The 19235-nt window shown below is 36.8% G+C and overlaps 1 protein-coding gene across 3 annotated transcripts in view; it reads left to right on the top strand.

Moving 5' to 3' along the window:
* The first annotated feature begins 2014 nt into the window (after nucleotides 1-2014).
* The window catches only part of LOC139992606 (uncharacterized), a 248876-nt gene continuing 231655 nt past the window's right edge, over nucleotides 2015-19235 (top strand). For 2 of the 3 annotated variants that reach the window (XM_072013563.1, XM_072013565.1), the window contains exons 1-2: nucleotides 2015-2854; nucleotides 6492-6659. The gene's annotated coding sequence lies outside the window, so the exon portion shown is untranslated. The remainder of the gene's footprint in view (nucleotides 2855-6491; nucleotides 6660-19235) is intronic. The other variant, XM_072013566.1, reaches the window with a different exon arrangement.

Raw genomic sequence — 19235 nt, 5'->3', positions numbered from 1 at the left:
AATGCAATCCGAAAATAGTATACGCGATGTTACCGTGTCGTCATAAATATTTTAATAACGACTGTTGATACTCATTAATCGCGAATGCGTCTCTGGCGTAGCGAAATCACGGATTTAAATAAAGCTTTGTGCATTATTTAGTAATTTATTATTTCGCGTTACGTTATAACTGCGTGTACAGAAACATGGATATACGTATCGCAGTTTGTTTTGTTTCGCCCTTTTACACTTGGTATTCGTCAATTTTATGCGTCATTTTCAGCTTTACCACGCGGTAATAAAAATGTTTGAACAGCACAAAGCCGCACTTGTGTACGATGACGAGTTCCGTGAAGAAGTCGTCGCTGCCAGTGTTTTCAGCATTTTTAGAGTACTCCTCTCCTCGCCCCTCCGCATAAACGTAGAAAATGAACAACTGTTGCACCCGTCCGTCCATTTTTCCGTACGTGATACCGAAAATCAAACACTCTCTTTCGCTGCTTTGTCTTTCATCTCTTTACCAGGCAGAGTTGTGGCCAAGGACGTGTGTTACGACGCGACGTCAACGCCCTCGACATGCACGCTATTTGACACTGACATTATCGATGAAACAATTGTTTCCCATTCGATTCCTCACGCTATTCGAAAGCAAGAGGAATTATGGAGAAAGGAACAAAAGCCTGTTAAAACGTTTGGTACTACGGTTGACGTATTCTACGATTTTTACCTTCTTGTTAATTAGATCAATTATTTTTTGCGTCATTCTTATTTAGAAAGTTTAAACCGAATGTTTTCTTTTTCTCCTTTCATTATTCGTAGGGTAATTTTATTTTCGCCATAAAAAGGAAGAATCTAATTACATCGTATGAATTTTTGTGTTAAAACACTTGAAAAGCTTCTCTTTAGAAAATTTTCTGTGGCAATTGCCAGTACATAAGCAATCCGAATACGTAGGAAAATTCTGCGTCATTCTTGTAACTTCTAAAAGATTCACAACTGTTGTGCTTATTTTCCGTTTACTTCTGTACCAGTTTCGTGCTAGTGCGTTCGTATTTTCTTCGTGCCGAGCTTTCTTCTTTCGAAAAAGGTAGCTTTGCAACATCAGTTCTGCGGCAGTTTTTCTGGATTATTCTGCCAGTGACCTTTCTGCTGAGTTTTTCAAAAAGTTTGCTACCCTTCGTGCAGCAACATCGTAATATCCCGTAATATGTATATTATTTTTCAACGATTTTACCGCAATACCCTTTTAACGTAGAATAATGAAAGAACATATAAACGAAAAACGTGTGTCTACTGAAAAGAATGACGCAAACGTAAACTGCACATTGCACTTATACATCGTTGCGTTTGCTCACGACCTGAAAATGTTGTCTTTTACAAATCATCCATCATTTCTCCCTAACATTCTTCTCTACTTGCAATCAGTAGGGAAATGTGACGTTTTCGGTTGCATAAATCACTCTGTATAAAACATTCTTCAAACATAAACTTTCTACATATCGTTTGGAAAAGTAGTGCATGTAAATGAAACGCCTGTGAGGATCCAGTCACACCTGAGATCTCTTTTTTTCTTCTTTTTTTTTTTATCCTGCGACGCAACGTTGAAGTAGCAATTGACGACGAAGTCGAGCATAAAAAAGGAACTTTTCTTAGGATGTTGCCGGTTATGTAGTATGCCAGGAGATTCACAACTGTTGCATTCGTCTTTGTTCATTTTCCTACCCTTGTTTCGTGTTCTTCTACCCCCGTCTCGTTCTTCACCCTCTGCGAAAAATACCATAAAGAGGAGAGCACGCGTCGTGCTAGCGAACGAATGAAAAAGAGAGAGGAAGTGAGAGATGGAAAGAGGGGAGAAAGGGAACATCCCGACGTCGTGCGTCGCGGTGGACAGACCGTGCGCGTCGAAGAATCGCAAGAAAAGGCGAGGGGCGGAAAGCTACGCAAACGAAACGGCATGAACGACCGTGAGCGCCCTCGACGAGCGGTGTCGGGACGTTGAGCGTCGCGGCGCGCCGTGAAAACCGAGGGACGACGGCGTTCGAGTCAGTCTGCGTCCGCCAGTCGTCGCGACGTCCTCGCATCGCTGTGACTTGCGCCGATTCTTCGTTCATACGTGAATATCGCATATAACGAGGGACCGACGTCAACGGCCAGTCTTTGCAGGATATTCTCTCTGTAAATTCGATACCATTGAACCAGAGTTATATTCGATTCGAACATATATCGAATATATTTTTCGGAGGATCCGATCTCACGATTTAAAAAAAAAAAGGAAAAGGAAAAAAAGCAGGAGCGACTAATAATTTTGCTTTGGAACTCGTTTCTCCGAGGATAGACTTTCGTGCAAAGAGGGGTGGTTGGATGTACTTTTAAAAAATATATTCGAGCAGAAGACAGGATTTCCGGAACAGTCGCGAACATCGCGATTAGTCGCGATTCGTCGTAAAGTGCCACGAGGACACTGATCGAATTATCACGAGCGTGATTAATCGATATACGACGGAAGAGTGTTTTCACGGGGGTTGTTCCCCTGGCAGATCCTCCGCTTCAATCGTAAAACATCGCTGATTCGCCATTCTTGGTTACCTTGTGCTAGTATTTCGTTCTTTGCCCCTGTTTCACCCCTTTTTTTCGCACCTGTGTATCTATGCCAATCGCTGACTTGTCACTACACTAGGTGAGAGTGAGATCAACCGAGAAGGAAAAGAACCGAAGGAGAAAAATAGAAAACTCGAGTCTACTCGTGGACCTCTTTTCGATTTTTCTCTTTTATTTCTCGCCACCCTCTTGAATCACGAACGAGTTTCTGTGCGCGCCGCTGGATGAATCGTCAACTTTGATATTCAACTCGATATTTGTCGGCAATCATCGTTCGGTAAGTAATTTGAAAAGTCAGACATTCGCATACCTCGTGTGACCGACTCGGTGTTGCGATTCATTAACCTGGATTAGCGTTTAACTTGATTTTACCCAGACTTTTATTCTAAATTCTTTCGTTGTTTCTAGAATTATTCAAGCTATTGATTATTCCCCGTTTCTGTTTCTACGAAGGCTAATATATTTACAACATTTACAAAAGATCATTTCGGTTACATCTATATCCTAATATTATAGTAACATTTTTTGCAGCGAAACTGTCTGAAACCAAAAGTTATATTTTGAAATGAATATTATTAATGCAAATTTATTTATATGTTAATTTCCACCCACCATCGGTGAAAACAAAACCAAATAACAATTTGCACGTTATTGACGCATATCGCCAAAGCAACGCCAGTGCAATGTAGGCGGTTAAAGAATTTGTTTTCACGATTTGGATTTTCGTTTTTCTCATTTTCATATATTTCGCGTGGGAAATATTTAGATGTGAAATGCTTTTTAATCGCTCTCGCGTTATACCAGAATCGTTTCGATTTCCTGAATATTTCAATCCCATTTGTTCGTTCGTCCGTGTATAGGTATATTGCTCTGCTGCGATGCACGATTAAAAGAATAGACTCTTACCATTGAAAATACGAGAATTGTGTCGTCGTTCCTTGAAAATCTCGGCGGTAGTTAATGCGTGATCGTTACAGGAGAATAACTAGTGTTGGATTAATTTTCACACAGGCACGCGTATGCCACTGGATTCAAACAATTGTAATTAAATTCTTTGGATGCTAATCACCGCAAGCACTTGTGTCTCGTGCAAATGATATTTAAATTAGTACGCGGCCTGTATATTAATCGTACCAAACAGGTTACATTTTCGTGACGATCGTGCTACTTCCGCAACGTTGTTAACTGATCCTGCAACGGTAATAAATATTTTTCCGTAATTTACATTCTCCGTTTTTTCTTTCGTCGCTCTTGAATATGTTTAGCAACCGGGTGGCGCGTTGTTGATACTTAACACGGTTCTCGTGAAAGAAAGAAAGGGGTTCATAAAAATGCACCACGATCCATTGTCCGTGTCTGTTATCATGATAACAACGCGTTGTTCTAGAATAATAAATCGTCGAAATTTTCTTGCAGCACGCGCTATATAAAAGGTACATTATCTGTGATTTTTGTGGATAGGATGTTTAGAAATTCGTATCGCGACGAGGAGCAGAATAGTTTTCATAAATATGAGGATACTAGAAAAGAAGATAGCAAAAGTGGATAGTGAGTAAATTTTATTCATATACAATATGACTCGCGATACGTAGTGTTGGGAAATATCGGATGTATTGATAAGCGGATTAATAAAACGGAAAACTCGAGCGGAAGATCGAAGAATTCGTTACATGGAAGGATCTCCTTGACGTAAATATAAAATCGTGGCTACGATATAGCAAATAAAAAGATCAATGGGAAAAATAATTACGAATACGCGTAACATATGATCGTTTAGTTTCTTTGTGTCAATGAAAAATTATTATTTCACGTTTTTTTATCGTTGTGTTTGTTCCTTCCTTCACCCGACCTGTGCATTCAAACGTTTCATTTTCTCGTTGCTTCTGTGCGGTGCAATCTTTTCCTTTTTAATTTTCGATGAGTCGGAGTATTTCGAAATGAAGCTGCAACCGATAAAGTATTTTAAAAGTATGAAGAGTGCACGCTGGTGAAACTTGTCTGCCATACTTTTGTAGTAATTTAATCTTTTTTCGCTTCGTCATACGATGGTTTCTCTTTTGCAATAACTGTCCAAGTATTTGAAGGACAGCTCATGGAAAGGAAAAATGAAGATGTTGAAATTAACGATATTACGTCAAAGTATCTTTGCATAAAAATTTAGCAATTAGTTTGATTAATTTTTCTCGTCTGTTGCTTTATTTCATATGCATAGAGGGTGTTCTGTAATTGGTGGTAAAATTAAAGGGTGATCAACGATATATTTCGATAAAATTATAGCTATCGAGCAAAATTGGGGTCTAAGTCGAAACGTAATTAGGCGAATACGTGCCAAGCAAATATTTAAAGTCGAATTTCGCGGAAATTAGGCCTCATATGAGAAAATGTTACTCCAAATATTTGTTTCCTTTCTTTATCTCCCGGTTGTACCATCGATTCCACCCACTGCGTCTATACACATTATATTTTTAGTAGATGTTTGCAAATAAATCCGAGTAACAAGAGTGGCTTCGTTACGGTTTTATAAACGTGCGCGAAGTTTTATGGAGATTGGTTCGCTTGGTTTGAATTCCTTCCTGCAACAGAGTGCAGACTCTAAATAGACAGGAGGTGAGAAAGTTTCTAAATGATATCTACCTTGTAAGTTCATAACGAAGAGGGTTTCTACCCTCAATCATAACTTACAAGTTATCGGGAAAAGCAAAGGAGTTTTGTAGCCTGTTCAGGATTACAGCGGTGCCAGGCTTTCAGGAGGCCGTCCTACTACTTTTATTTTCTTATCTCTTACATCTCCTTATCAATTTTTTATGAGACTGCTTGATTCTAATTGTTAGACGTAATTTCGTGACGAAGTTACTTATTGCAGTAACAAGGAGTCATGAATTATTAATACTATCGACAACGTCTTAATCGTTTATAAATTCAGGGAAACAATATAAATTATTAATAGAGGATACGATCAGGAAGAAGACGAGAGAGAACCTTCGGTATGGTAAACGAGGGAATGTTACGAACAGCTAAAAAATTGCTGGAAAAACATTGAACCGAAATAGATACCGTTGTCAATATTTAACATTTTTTTCATTGAATCGATATATGAATGTGATGTGAAAAAAAAAAAAAAATACCAAAACGTAGTGTAATAATCCTTCTATTATACGTATCGTACAGATTATCCCTTATTTTAAATTGACTTAATAATGGAACGAAAACATCGATACCGATAACCATACGCGAATATATTAAGCTGAATAGTACTTGAAATTTATGCATCCATTGCGGAAACACATTAGATTAATCACTTATTAATGTATAACAAATATTCCACATATATTCCCCTCAAGGAGAGGAATGTGTACGAGCCCGGTTGCGTGAAATATAGTAGATACTGTTGCACTAACGCCCAACAGACTGAATTGGTTTTCAACGTGTTCAATGCATATTACCCTAATAGATAATTTATCTCCTTAATTACTGATTTATACATGTAACATCAAAGCATAATTAATTAAATAATCATTCATAGGCAAATTGAAAAATTCCGTGATGCTTATCACCTCCTGTGTTACGTTATACGATCATTCATTGCATCGAACGTTTGAAACTTTCTTCGATGAATGTAAAAATTCGTAGTAGAGAAATTCAAAAGAACGAAAGCTTGCTCGGCTATGTGTGAACGACTCGAATGTTCCTCTGTAGCTACCGAGCACATTACGCAGTAACGTAGAGGACAAAAAATCAACAAAAACAAATTTACTATATTTTTCACGTGTAGCTTTTATATAGGAGAGCGCGTTTGTAAACAAAGCAGCTTGGTTTCTAAATATCGCGCACGTAGTATTTGAGGAATCGAGCTTGTCGACATGAAACGTGTTGGATTGTAAACAGTCGACATTTTCTGTTTCATTCGGCTGTAGACGCTGGAGCATGGTTGGGCACGTAGCTGGAGCGCGTAGAGAAAAGTGACGGGCGACGTAGTACATATGTTAGTGTGAAAGTGAGCCGAAACGAGCGAGGAAAGTGCAAGCTGGCAAGTCTACGGACTTCTCTTTCGATCTTCGACATCCTGTTCGTCCGAGAAAAATGTAAGTTAATAAAAAAACGTTCATGTCACTGCGAGTCCGATGAAAATGTTAACACCTTTTCGAGTAATCGGATAAGGAATCGAATACATACTTTTGCGATCAATTTAAGCTTCGATGGTGTTTATCGAAGTGAAAATTACGATCGAAAGGTGTTAACATACTGTCTGAAACGATGTTTCTTACGTTTGAACGTAACGAAGCACTTGTCGTTATCTTTTCTACTAATCGATTGTAGTAATTCCTTAAATAAATAGCTCATAAATTATCTAAATATTATTCTTGTTAGCAACGTGGAAGGATTTGCATTAGCTAGTTTAATTAGGAGGGTGTAGAGTGTATATTCGAGAACTTTTAATTAGAATAAGTTCGGTAATTTCTAAATTCCATGTACTATATTTATTTCGGTATTTGTTTTGAATAATTGATGTAACATACGTAGATATACGTATTGACAAGAATAAAATTGGTATCGTAACATTTCTAAAAAATTTCGTGATCGCTCAGCACCTCGTATACGTTGCATAGACACGATTCATTGGTCTTGTTTTCTCTGGAATCAATTGGAGTATAAAAAAAATGCATTGTTCCATTTAAAATAATAAAGGTAACTTCAACTTCTGATCGAAGTAAAACTTTCTGTCAAATTCATAATATTGCTATTCGTGTTCGATCGAAAGCTGATAAACTTTTGTTCGAGACACTTTTTTGTCCGGTTATCGCAAGTGCCTGAGAAATCGTGCTTACTGATCTTTAGACCACCCTGTATATTTGTCAAGGGAATATCTTTCTCTGTGCTCGGAGTGTATTTGCCCTAAATTTTTCAGATCGTTACTGCATTCTACTAGGTTGTCCGAAAAGTTTCTTTTGTTTTATGAGGAAATAATAGACGCACAGCGTTTTTTGTTTTATATTATTTTGTCGAATTACATACGATTCATTTTGTACTGTTGTGATAAACATCTCGACATTTCACAGACTTGGTTTCACGTTTGTATGAAGGTGCATTGTTGTAAAAAACACGTTTGCGAAAGAAGGCACTTTCCGGACAACCTAATATATTTGAATACGTATTAGAAGATTTCTCCGCCTATCATTCGCATAGCATTGTCCCGTTATGTAGCGAAGAACATTTATTACAATTTGAAAGCAATCATTTTTATTATCTATCCGGATCGACCGACATTACCTCAAATGAAATTTTTCTTCCGCAAATTAGATTTATTCAGAATGGCTGAACAATTGCTTCGGTCAAATCATTTATGGATGGGAGTAAGTATTAGTATTTCAAAGTTGACACGGCTGTCGAATGAGAGCAATCGATGCAGTAAATTCTATACACAAAGCGTGTTTACGCAGTAACGAGAAGTGCTTCCCGTTTTGATCTCGATTGTTTGAGATATTGCGTTCAAAACATTGATAACTATTGTTACATTCGATAAAATATATCCATTGAAAATATGTCTTGTACAAAGTTATTCGAAAGTCACTATAATTTTATATATACTTTTTTCCTCGAAAAAGAGCAATTGGAAGTACATTTTTTATATTGGAGAATAAATTAGGCAAGCAATATCGATGAATTTGTTAAGTATTATTAAATGCAATTTATGTCCAAATAAATAACGTTAATTAATGTACAGAAGGAACTTACGCGTTAATTATCGTATTTGTGTGCCTTGCGTATCTTCGACACGAATGTTTCTTAAAAAACGAAGCTTGACGTTTGCAATTTATTTTATTAAAAAGAATCTTTTCGGCTTCCCTGCGTACTTTTTAATATTCTACTGAAATATTTCTCGTTTGACGAAAAAGCTCTATTGTATCGTTTTAAAATCGTCAAACATTCCTCTACGCGTGTTTCTAAAACTATTATCGAACAACAAACTTGTTGTAATGTCCAATGTTACGGATAATCAATTAATCATTTCTATCAATATACATGATAACGCGTTTCACGATTGGTAGGCGATTTATGAAAGATCTGTTACGGGGGTCACGTCCATTTACTAATTAGATACTATTGCTCGATAGTGTAGCGACTTTATGACACTCATTAGTCACATGCGTGTGGAAACATTAGCCGTATCGGTTTTATCATTAACAGAATTCTTATTTTACGTGTTATAACCTCGAAAGAGGAAAGGAAATACTTTGATTTTATTTTCGTACGTATAATTATGAATATCATAGTCAGTACATTTTAATGGAAAACATTGATTGATCGATATTTAGTTAGCAAGCGGATCTCTACTTTTATTCTAATAGATTTTTAAAAACAGCTCCATTTAATTAATTACCATTTTGTTTCTTTTTCCGGTCATTTTGGTTATTAATTAATTTTATCTAGTAACATATAAGAGCATATATCGTTCACAGTATTAATTTCGATATTTTATTCTTTGTTTCTAGAATGGCAGACATATTAGCATTAATCAAACAGAAATTAATTAACGAAATCTTCGCCATTATCATCGACTTATTTATTTTATATTTCGTTCTTGCATCAAATACACTGATGGCCAATTTATTACAAAGAAACATTAATTATCAAGGTAGAATAAATAAGTTCGCAAATAAACGTTATTCACGCGCCGCTTGAATCTATAAACTCGCAATACGTAATTTCAGAAACGTTAAAGTTTTGCTCGCAGTTACGTATTTCATGGGTTACCATATCAATTCAGGATATTTGTTTCTTTTTTAATTCGTCAAAAAGCTATTACACAATTTTTTATTCTGATTGTTCTTCGTTGTAAGTCCGATGGATGTATCGCAACTTTTCGATGTGTGGGCCCTTACGCTCTGAAATCCAATGTGTTAGTATGGTTTACTTTGAAAAAAGCTTTCGTGAAAGCTTGTGCTTGGATAAACCTGAAAGCAGCACGGGACGTAGTCATCTTTCAGGACTAGCTCGGCAGCAAAATTGCCAAATGGTGTTTCTCGTTTCGACGCCCACGGCTGCAAAAAGCGATACGTTTGGATTGAAATGATCCATTGTATTGCTTTGTATGCGAATGCTGCCGCGCAATGCAAATATCTGCCATTCCTACATAATTTCGTTTCACTGCGAATAATGATGTGTCATTGCTGCTATTTCGTGTGTCGCCTGTGCCGTTCCTGTAATATCGCAAAAAAGAAAAAAAAAAAAAAGAAAAAAAACAGTAACGGAATACATATTCAGCGTTAAATATTTATATAACCACCTACGTGTTTCCGTGTACGATGAAATTATGCGTGCGCATTTGTACGCGTGTTCGTTTGCTGATGTATGGACAACTTTATCGGAGACCGACGGCTTATTACGACATTTAGATATGGAGGTGAAGTTTGCTTTTTAGATTGGTCCGAAAACATCTCGCAATCGTAACGATAATTAAAAGTACCAAGAGCAAATAGAGTAGCGTATGTATATTGGGTGCGAGGAAATATATGCAGACGTAGGTAATAGGAATGCGTAAGGAGGGAATAAGGGTGGGGAGAAGGCTAAAAATGGGAAAGAAATAAACATAGTAAAACGGAGTGAATGAGGCACGGGAGAAGAGTATACGCAAAGAAATAAAGATGGAAGAAAATATAGAAAACCTGGGGAGCGAGGAGGGGCAGAGACAGAGAAATAGAGAAGTAGGAGATGAGGATAAAGAGAGATTGGGGAAGAGAAAGAGAGAATGATCCCAAAACCCAACGGAGTTCCTGGCACCACGAAAAATAGGGCTCTGGAGCCCTCTTACCATTTCCAAGTTACGAGCGACATTACCGACATATCCCGCATAACACAACGGTGGGCAAAAGTCGAGGATAATCGAGGAAAATTCCGGTGTGAGATAGGTCAATGAGAGGAAGAAAAAAGAAAAAAAAAAAAAGAAAAAGGAAAAACGTAGGGAAATTGCAGTGACCGGCGACTTGTGTGTTTCGTCAGTGATTGAAGGAATCAAAATGATATTGTGCCCGATATCATTCTGCGTTCCCTAGGGATCATAACTATCATTTGCCGATGACATACGATCGTAGTAACTCTCGTGTTTAACTTGAGAGGGGGAAGATTTCTGAAGCCACGAAGTTATTTCTTTATAAATCGATATATTCGAGCAATTACATGAGTTTTGTATTACCGAACCTGTGTCATTTAAATTGCATACTACTGTGTATATACCCGTAAGTAAATAAATAAAATGAATTGCCATAGAATCTCGCTGCAATGTATTATAAGTTTCGAGCGTTTATTTTTAGACGTTTATATTTATGATTTTTTGTTCTTAGTATGAAATTTTCAGTTGCGTTTAAACGTAAATTGCAAGGCATTGTTTGTTAATACGATTTTACATCATCCTAATTGTGCTTGGTATTCGGATTGCATTAATTTTTAACTGGTTGAGGCGATGATGATGGATTAACTGAAAAGTAGCCTTTCATATATCGTTCATTTAATTGGACATCGAAGATTTTCAACTGCGAAGCAATAAATTTCCAAGCGAATGTGAATTATGAGCACGTAAAATTTTAATCCCCTTATGATGATCGTTTTGACGCAGCATTAAACGGAAACAAGATTATTACAAGCACCGATGATCGAAATTGTTAAGCGCCGTTATTAATGACTCCTCTGAGGCCGAGATAGAACGCGCATCCTTCCAAATCGTCGGTGTAACCAAAAAAATAACGTCCAACTTTTGAAAACAAAAAGTTATTCGAGTAATTACGAAGCGTCATTATTATTATGTAATTTATTTACGTGTCCTTTAAACGATGACCTCGCCAGTCCATCAGTACGATAAACGTTCCAATTGGACAAAACATGTTACTTCACGTACATTTAACACAAATACTAAAAAAAAATTTCGGTATTGTGTCGTTAATCTACGTATTGGTACAAATCGCGAAGTTTCCATCTCGCTGTATGTACCGATTACATTTAAAGATTACGCGGACTTCTCCATGTATCGAACTGTTCTACATTTTATCCTCTTGGCAAAATTTGTACAGCGACTTTGTCGCATGAGAACGCTTAAATGCAAACTTATTGTAGCGAACGATGTAGAAGATTCGTTTCCATTATGCGGAAAACTGCATACATATATATACACGCACACAGAAAAAAAGAGAGAAGGCTGAATATATCGGTTTAATCATTCATATGTTATATCGGGAAACGTGAATGAATAAAAAAGATAGGAAATGGTTACAGATTGTCGCGTCTAGTCGTTCCATTGAATTTCCATATCAGTAGAATATCGATTCGCATAAAAGACGAATTATGTCTGTCAACTTTACATTTCTAATTATTAAGTAGAATATTATTATTATTATTATTACATTTCTTTCTAATCGCCAGAGAGATAATCTTCTGAAATACCAGAGAAATATCGTTCGTAATTTTCAATTGGGTTATTACCGTTATTTATCGAGTGCTATATTTCCAATTCTAAATCAGTGCAAAAACTGGGAAGCAGGGATCATTTCTCAGTGTTCTAACTCGAACAGCCGCAAACATTGGCCCCTTCTAATCTTAAATACCTCGTTCAAATCCCGCCAAGCTGCGGTAACATTTATCTCCATTCCTTTTCCTTAACTGTATCATCAGTTATTTAAGCACCGCGTACTGTTCATCAAATCCGTGCCAGAGTGATAGCAGGATTGCGTGGGCTGCAAGCTCGTCGCTGAAACGGCCAGGCGATATTACACAGAGTCTACTCGATTTTACGCGATGCATTTTAATCGCCAGTTTAAACGTTACGACTTTCTGACAGTCAAGTTCAGTTGCGAGTATTGAGCAAGTTTTACGAACAAGTTTAAAGAAACCAACGCTGTCTTCACTATTTATTTCCTTCTTTTTCATGGGTAATTCCAAGTGGCCGATATTTTTCTCGGCTTCCTCCTGTATCGCGGCTTTCGAAGGTTTCGATGAGTTTTTGAAAAAGATTGAAGAAGAGCAGATCGTAGACATTTATCGTAAGCTTCTTCGGACCACGATATTCGTTCGCTGCTCATAATTAAAGTCTGGAGACACCGAGTATTTTCTATTAACATTCCTGGGTAACCCAGCGTACTCAAAATGACCGCAGCCGGTACGGTATGTTGTACCGTGGCCATTGCACGTCGTAGACACATTTCTAGCCAACGGGAATGTCAGGCGGATGTTCTCTCGCTTCTCCTATTCGTGAACCATTTTCTATTATAGAGAGGAATACTTAATTTTCACGGTCGATTAGCTTCTCGCATTCGCGACAACTTCGAAAGTATTTAAATCTATTTAGTCGATCGCGGAGAATGCGAATGGGATGGAGTTGGTGAAGAATCTTTCGCTTGTATTCGAAATTTGTCTCGCTAAGAATTTTACTAAATCGTAAGCAGAGAATTTCCATGGACTGTTCGACGGTGTTCATTCTTTTCCTTCTCTTCTTTCTTCTTTTCTGTACGAAGGGATTGTTCAGTTCTCTTTATCGTTCTAGCATCGTAGATTTTAGTAGTTTATTCCTCATTTTCTTATAAAGAGGATGATTTTCGAAAGCTTGTTATTTTAATGAAAATCAGCGTAAAAAGGCTAGCACGACCGAAATCTGTCAGATTTATGAAGAATTACTATTACTGGACTTGCGAGTGAAATAACCATGTTACTGTAGTTACGTGCTAATAACATTACCCTGTTGTAATACGTAACTACCACTTGCATAACAAGTTCCGAACCGGTAATAACTAACTTTGGTTGTTTAATCATTTTCGAGATAGGTTTAATAGCATTGATTGACTTGAAATCGATACGTTATTAATGAATTATGAGTAGCGAATTAAGTAAAATCCAGCAAGGAAATAGGGTGTCGTTATTTCGAATTATTATATTAAGCAAAATACACTGTTTGACAATTCTCACTCATACTGTTATTAATATTCGACCTAGTCTATCATCTCTTATTGTTTTTTTTCCTTGGCAGTTTGAGAAATTGCATTTTTACATTGTACTGTTATTCGATCACAGGCTATAAATTTCGAAAACGCGAGGTGGATGTCTCTTCATCTTCCGTAAAATATTACAGTCTATCTCGATCGAGATTCATATCCATATTTATCAAAATAACATGTTACCATTCGAAACACGCGTAGAAAAGGACGAATGAAAAACAATCGTTTATCTGTGGAGTAATTGTTAAAAAGTGCGATCTTCTCTTAGCAAACTATTATATATATATGTTAAATTTCGCGTTAAATTTCAATAATTAACAATTGTTAGAAACGTAATTAAAATAGAGGAATCGTTTCGTAAAAAAAAAAAAAAAAAATGACCGCGCAGAATGGTATAAGTAGGTCGAACATCTTTCTATGTTCGTTCGGCATGAAAATACGTACTAAACCGGCAGCGAAGTCTGCATATTTTACACTTCGATTCTTGCTACAGTTCGACACCAGAATGTGACATTCGCCTTTTCGACGACCTATTCGCTTATCGTGCTATAAATTTGATTCACTTTGAAGCGTGTCTTGCTCTAGAATATCAGTGACAAGAGCAGTGATATAACCTATGTATAAGCAGACAGTCGAATTCTCAGTTTCATGATATAGCATACCTACTAAATTTGAATCGTAAAGGAGATTTTATATTTCTATCAAAAAATAAATGGCGAAAGAAAGGAAGAGGAAGGTAACAACAAAACAATCATATTTTAGTTCTCGAAATTTTGTTCACAAACGGATTGATAACGATTTATCTACGTGTCTTACGATCAATTGTGTTGTTTATCATGTGCCATTGATTTTATCAAACGGAACATTTCACTCGTTTTAATGACCTCCTATAACGATTCATTGCAACAAGATTGAATCGTGTTTATCAAATTTTCAATATTATATACAAATTTATTTTATATTACAATGTCATTTTATATGACGCATTAAATTATCGTTGTTGTTATTTACCGTAAATACACCGTATTGAAATAATGAGCAAGGCAAACAGTGCGAAGCAAAGTTGGCATCGTTTATTCGTTGATACAATGCTGGCCGCTATAAATGCTTTTTCCTCTAGAAGCATTTTTATCGATCCGTACACGATCTTTCTATAAAATTCCACGTCGCCGTCGTTAAATCAAACAAAACGTTATCGTGGCGCTCGAAGAAGATAAATCAGACTTTTCGACAAATCCCAGGAAGTACCGAACGATTATTTAGCGCAGAAAATATATCTCGAGATACGGCCTTAAGTTAGCTAACGACACACCGAAGATTTCCGCTGTTTATACAGTTGTCGGAAAATTATGAGAAAGTTCCAAAGTGAAATCCGACTATCTCCATGTCTGTATTAGCAAGTATCATCGTTAGTGGGATAAATCGTGTACGAATTCGTAACTTATCGAGTTTCACAGGTATCGTTTGAAATAAGCGAAATTTAGTAGATTCATCGTGTTTCCTACTCTCATCCTGTCTATTCGGATATCCGAGATAAATCTATTGTATAAAAATAGACGCATAGAAATAAGTTTATGTGCGTTTCATAGAAGAATAACGGCTAATTGTAGGTATTACGTATCTGTAACAGTCATTTATTTTCACCAAACAAATATATGAAAGAACAGCCGCGTTACTTATGGGACGAGCTAATATTTATGAGTGTCTGGAAGCGCGTTTCGCATTAGGTTTACTTTCTTTTGGGGAGTCACATTAGTTTCTTGGCGGTGCACGGGTGCCACGGTATTTCGTTTTAACGAGATGTCTCTCTTAAAAAGTTTCCTCCATTAAAAGTGTGTAATTGCAAGTTCTTCCTTGTTCGTTCGCATGCTGCAATTCCGCGTGTTTCAAAAACACATCTAGCTTCTTGATGCTAATTGGAATTATGCCCGTTTTGTTTCATCTTCGCTCTATCGTTGTACAGCCAGATTTGCTTCTGCTCGTTTTTCCTGTCGTATTCAGAACAAACCCAGCCCGGCCCCATAATTATTTCTTATTACGTTCGATTATGTTTCCAATGATTGGACGAAACCCGTGGCTGCATTATTGGTTTAATAAATATCCGAAATTAGACGTTTGTTGAGGGGAGTTTAGGGAAACGAAATTGATAAAACTGGGATTTGTATATTCCAATTAACGGTCATGTAATTATCGTAATACCATTATTTGATGGTATTTTAATTAGAAACATCGTATGCAGCTTATCTCGGTGATAAACAGTATTGTATTATATATTATTATGTCGGTCAATGTTATATCGGTTATCATCAGATCAATACGCTATATGTGTTATTGGATTCGCGATAGGATTAACTGGAACCGGATAAAACATGTTGAAAGTATTTGGTCGACTGCTAATTTTCTTAAAGGAGATTTAATTAAACCTTTGCACTATAATACTCAGTCACGGTTATGAAAAACTATGATCGTATCATGCTCGAACTCAGTGTTCTGAAAGCGAATAGTTAAATTTAATAAGCGTAGCTATGGAACAAACTAGCAAGCTTGATCTCTGATTATCGGAAAATTCGAGTATCGTTCGTGTTTTCCGAGATACCAAATTTCCATCGATCGTTGAAACCGCGTAGAATATTGGCACAATTCGAAAATTTCCCTGTACATCTCCGTGGGCGAGCAACTGCGATATATGGGGGACGAATAATATTCTTAAAACTCTGGGCGAATCGAGTATATCTCGGTGCAAAGAGGATTTGCAAACTCGAATGAAAGTTTCTCAGCTCGTCTCTTGGATCTCGACAGTGATCTTCCAGGGAAAAGTTTCGGACCGGTGATCGGTGATTCGAAATTCTGTCGGAAACCGATAGGCAGGAGTTACATGGGCGCATGTGGATGGATACGTAGTTAAAATCAATTACAGACAGTGGAGAGAGAACAGACGTTTGTTATTGGTCCAAACTTCGATTTGATATCGGTTCCGTTTCCGAAGAAAATCCAACTTGGGGATACCAAGTTACTTTTCGTAGTAAAGTAGGGATCTTACCTTCCATTGAAACTAAGGTACATTGTTCGTTTATTGTTGGCGGAGTTGTTCTAATTGAACCGTATAGATTTTTGCTATTCGATTTTACGTAGCGAAATTACGTTTGAGGAAATGATAATAAAGGCTGGCAAAGCGGAAATCTTTAGAAAGAACGGAGAAAAATCTTGTTGCGCGTGATAATTGTTCGAGCAGGGGAGAAATCCCATCGGTCTGTCTTGTATCGTATGATTATTAAAACAGACGGCGTGGAAAGTTTTTTAATTTACTTCTCGGTAAATATAAAGTATGTTGCGTTGCGAAAGTTACTACACTTCCACTTAATTTTCGATCGATCGGTCGACGAGATTGCCTTATCATTTTAACGCTTGGTCCCAGTTCATTATTCATACACGCAAGAAAATCCGAGAATTCGCTTTAACTTGAACGTAACCGAACTTTCCTCTTTCGAGAAACTCCCGTTCTTAAGCATACGAACGCTTCGTTGCAACGCCTTTCGAATAATGCCGGATATAGTGCTGTTTCAGCATTTAATGCTTATAGAGTTAAACACTCGTCTTACAGTTATATGCATTTAACATTTAACACCGCAATAATGACCGTAGTTTTATAATTGAACCACCGCAGAAATTGTACAGATATCTTTGCGTTTTGCGTTACTATTACCTACTGCTATTATTACTACAGACACGCACATGTATATACATGCGACGGCAGGGAAATGTTGCACCACGATTCCGTTCAAACTCGAGTCATTTTTTCCATAGAAATGTTTCCATGCGCGAGCAAATACACATTATATGTATTTACAGCACCGATGATTCGTTTTATGGTCAGGAAGGAAGCACGATTTTTCATAATATTTTCATTGATTTATATATTTAGGCAGAGCTCGTTCTTCCGCATGGTCAGTACGATCAGCAATTTTTTTTTTAAACGGCCCCGAAAAACAAATTCGCTGAATAGAGAGATTTCAAGCGTAATTTAAACGATAGACACGGTAAAAGTTTGTTCGTAATAATGCTTATCCTCGTCGATGAATACGCGCGATATTTTATACTGGCTAAGTTAAATATCTATTTCCAATTATGCGCGTTTAACGGTATAACGAGTGGAATCCCATAATATGCGCGCCTCAGAATTTCATTTCACTGTGTCCTTAATTAAATCGGAAGTTTCAGTGTTTATATATTCGCCGAAGTAGTATGGTTAAACGTTCTTTGAATAGTTAAAATATTAACAAATAATTAATAGGAACGATATAACCAATGTACAGTCGGAAGCACGGACAGTCGATAGCTCTCGGGTGTCCATAAAATGAGGTTAAACGTTCGAATACGACGCTATTTAAACACCAGTATCAATATCGATATGTTTCTTGCTCCATGTCCTTTATATCTCGTCTAAATAAATTTATTTGAATTAAGGAAAACTTAAAATAGAATATGTTGCAAAGTGAATAGTATTTGACTATCCGACGAGACACGATTTTCCCGAGTAAAGTAAAATGTAGATAACAGGTCCTCGTTTTCGAGAAAAATGATTTTGAAAATCTATCAGCGGTATATACCTTATATATATATACCTTGTTTCTGAACCTTCTTGTATTACTAAATATGTTCACTGCCATAGATTTGCATCTTATCGTTTATATTACCCTGCTGTCAGGGTGTATCATCAGCCTTTTCCATTCTGTAAGTATTCAATTAAAACAGTTTTCTAATAAGGCAGATGTAATAGAACATTTTTTCAAAATTTCCAATTGTATATTTAATTCCGGAAAGTCTATAATTTCTGTTATATTCTGTGTGTTACAGGGGAAATTATTAAATTCATAGCACCATGTACAAATTATCTGTCCGAATGACCCCTTTGAAATCCAGTTTAGCATCGTGCAGCCCCGAATCTGCATATAGCGAATAATAATCAGGTTACGAACGCCTCGAAAATATTACGAGCCATCAAGCGATATCAATTTACAAACTTTTCGTGAGATTTTCCTTTGTTTAATAAACATCTCTGGCAATTACAGCTTGGAAAGAACATACAGGCATACCAGAAACAGCGATGTATCCAAAGGAAACAGTAATAAACAATTTCGTAAAGTTCTTTAGGCATTTTAGTAAGTTAAATATACAGGTGGTATTTTCGTAATTACGTAGAAAAGGCTGGTGGTTGTATTAGGTAATAAATTAGTGCATGTGGAATCGCGAGTGTAAAACACGAGGGTGGAAAACATAATAAACCAGCTTTTTTCCGATTGAAAATTTAGGAAACGTTGGAAATCTATTCCCGCGAAAAGCCTGTATTTTGATGTTACTCAAACTATGCTCGATAATAAATCAGTGTCAAGGTAGTCTTGTAGTGGCCGTTGAATCACCGACAAGAACGACATTTACGATGACAGATGACGTGCAAAATTATCTACAACATCGAGAGAAAGAAATAGACGAAAAGACGACGTGGAACGAAATTATGGTCAACCGGAAGCGTAAAATGACGATAACAAGAACAATTTGTAACCTAGAAACGATAGGATGAGAGAATAGCAATTTTTATAATTACAGAATGTTTCGTAAAAAGAAAAGGAGAAAAGAGTTTAATCGATTTATATTTGCGTGTAAATCTCGGTCGAAATCTTATTC

This window comes from Bombus fervidus, chromosome 12 (genome assembly GCF_041682495.2).
Source record: "Bombus fervidus isolate BK054 chromosome 12, iyBomFerv1, whole genome shotgun sequence".
NCBI lineage: Eukaryota > Metazoa > Arthropoda > Insecta > Hymenoptera > Apidae > Bombus > Bombus fervidus.
The sequence above is the reverse complement of the archived record's forward strand: the minus strand, read 5'-3'. Positions and strand labels throughout refer to the sequence as shown.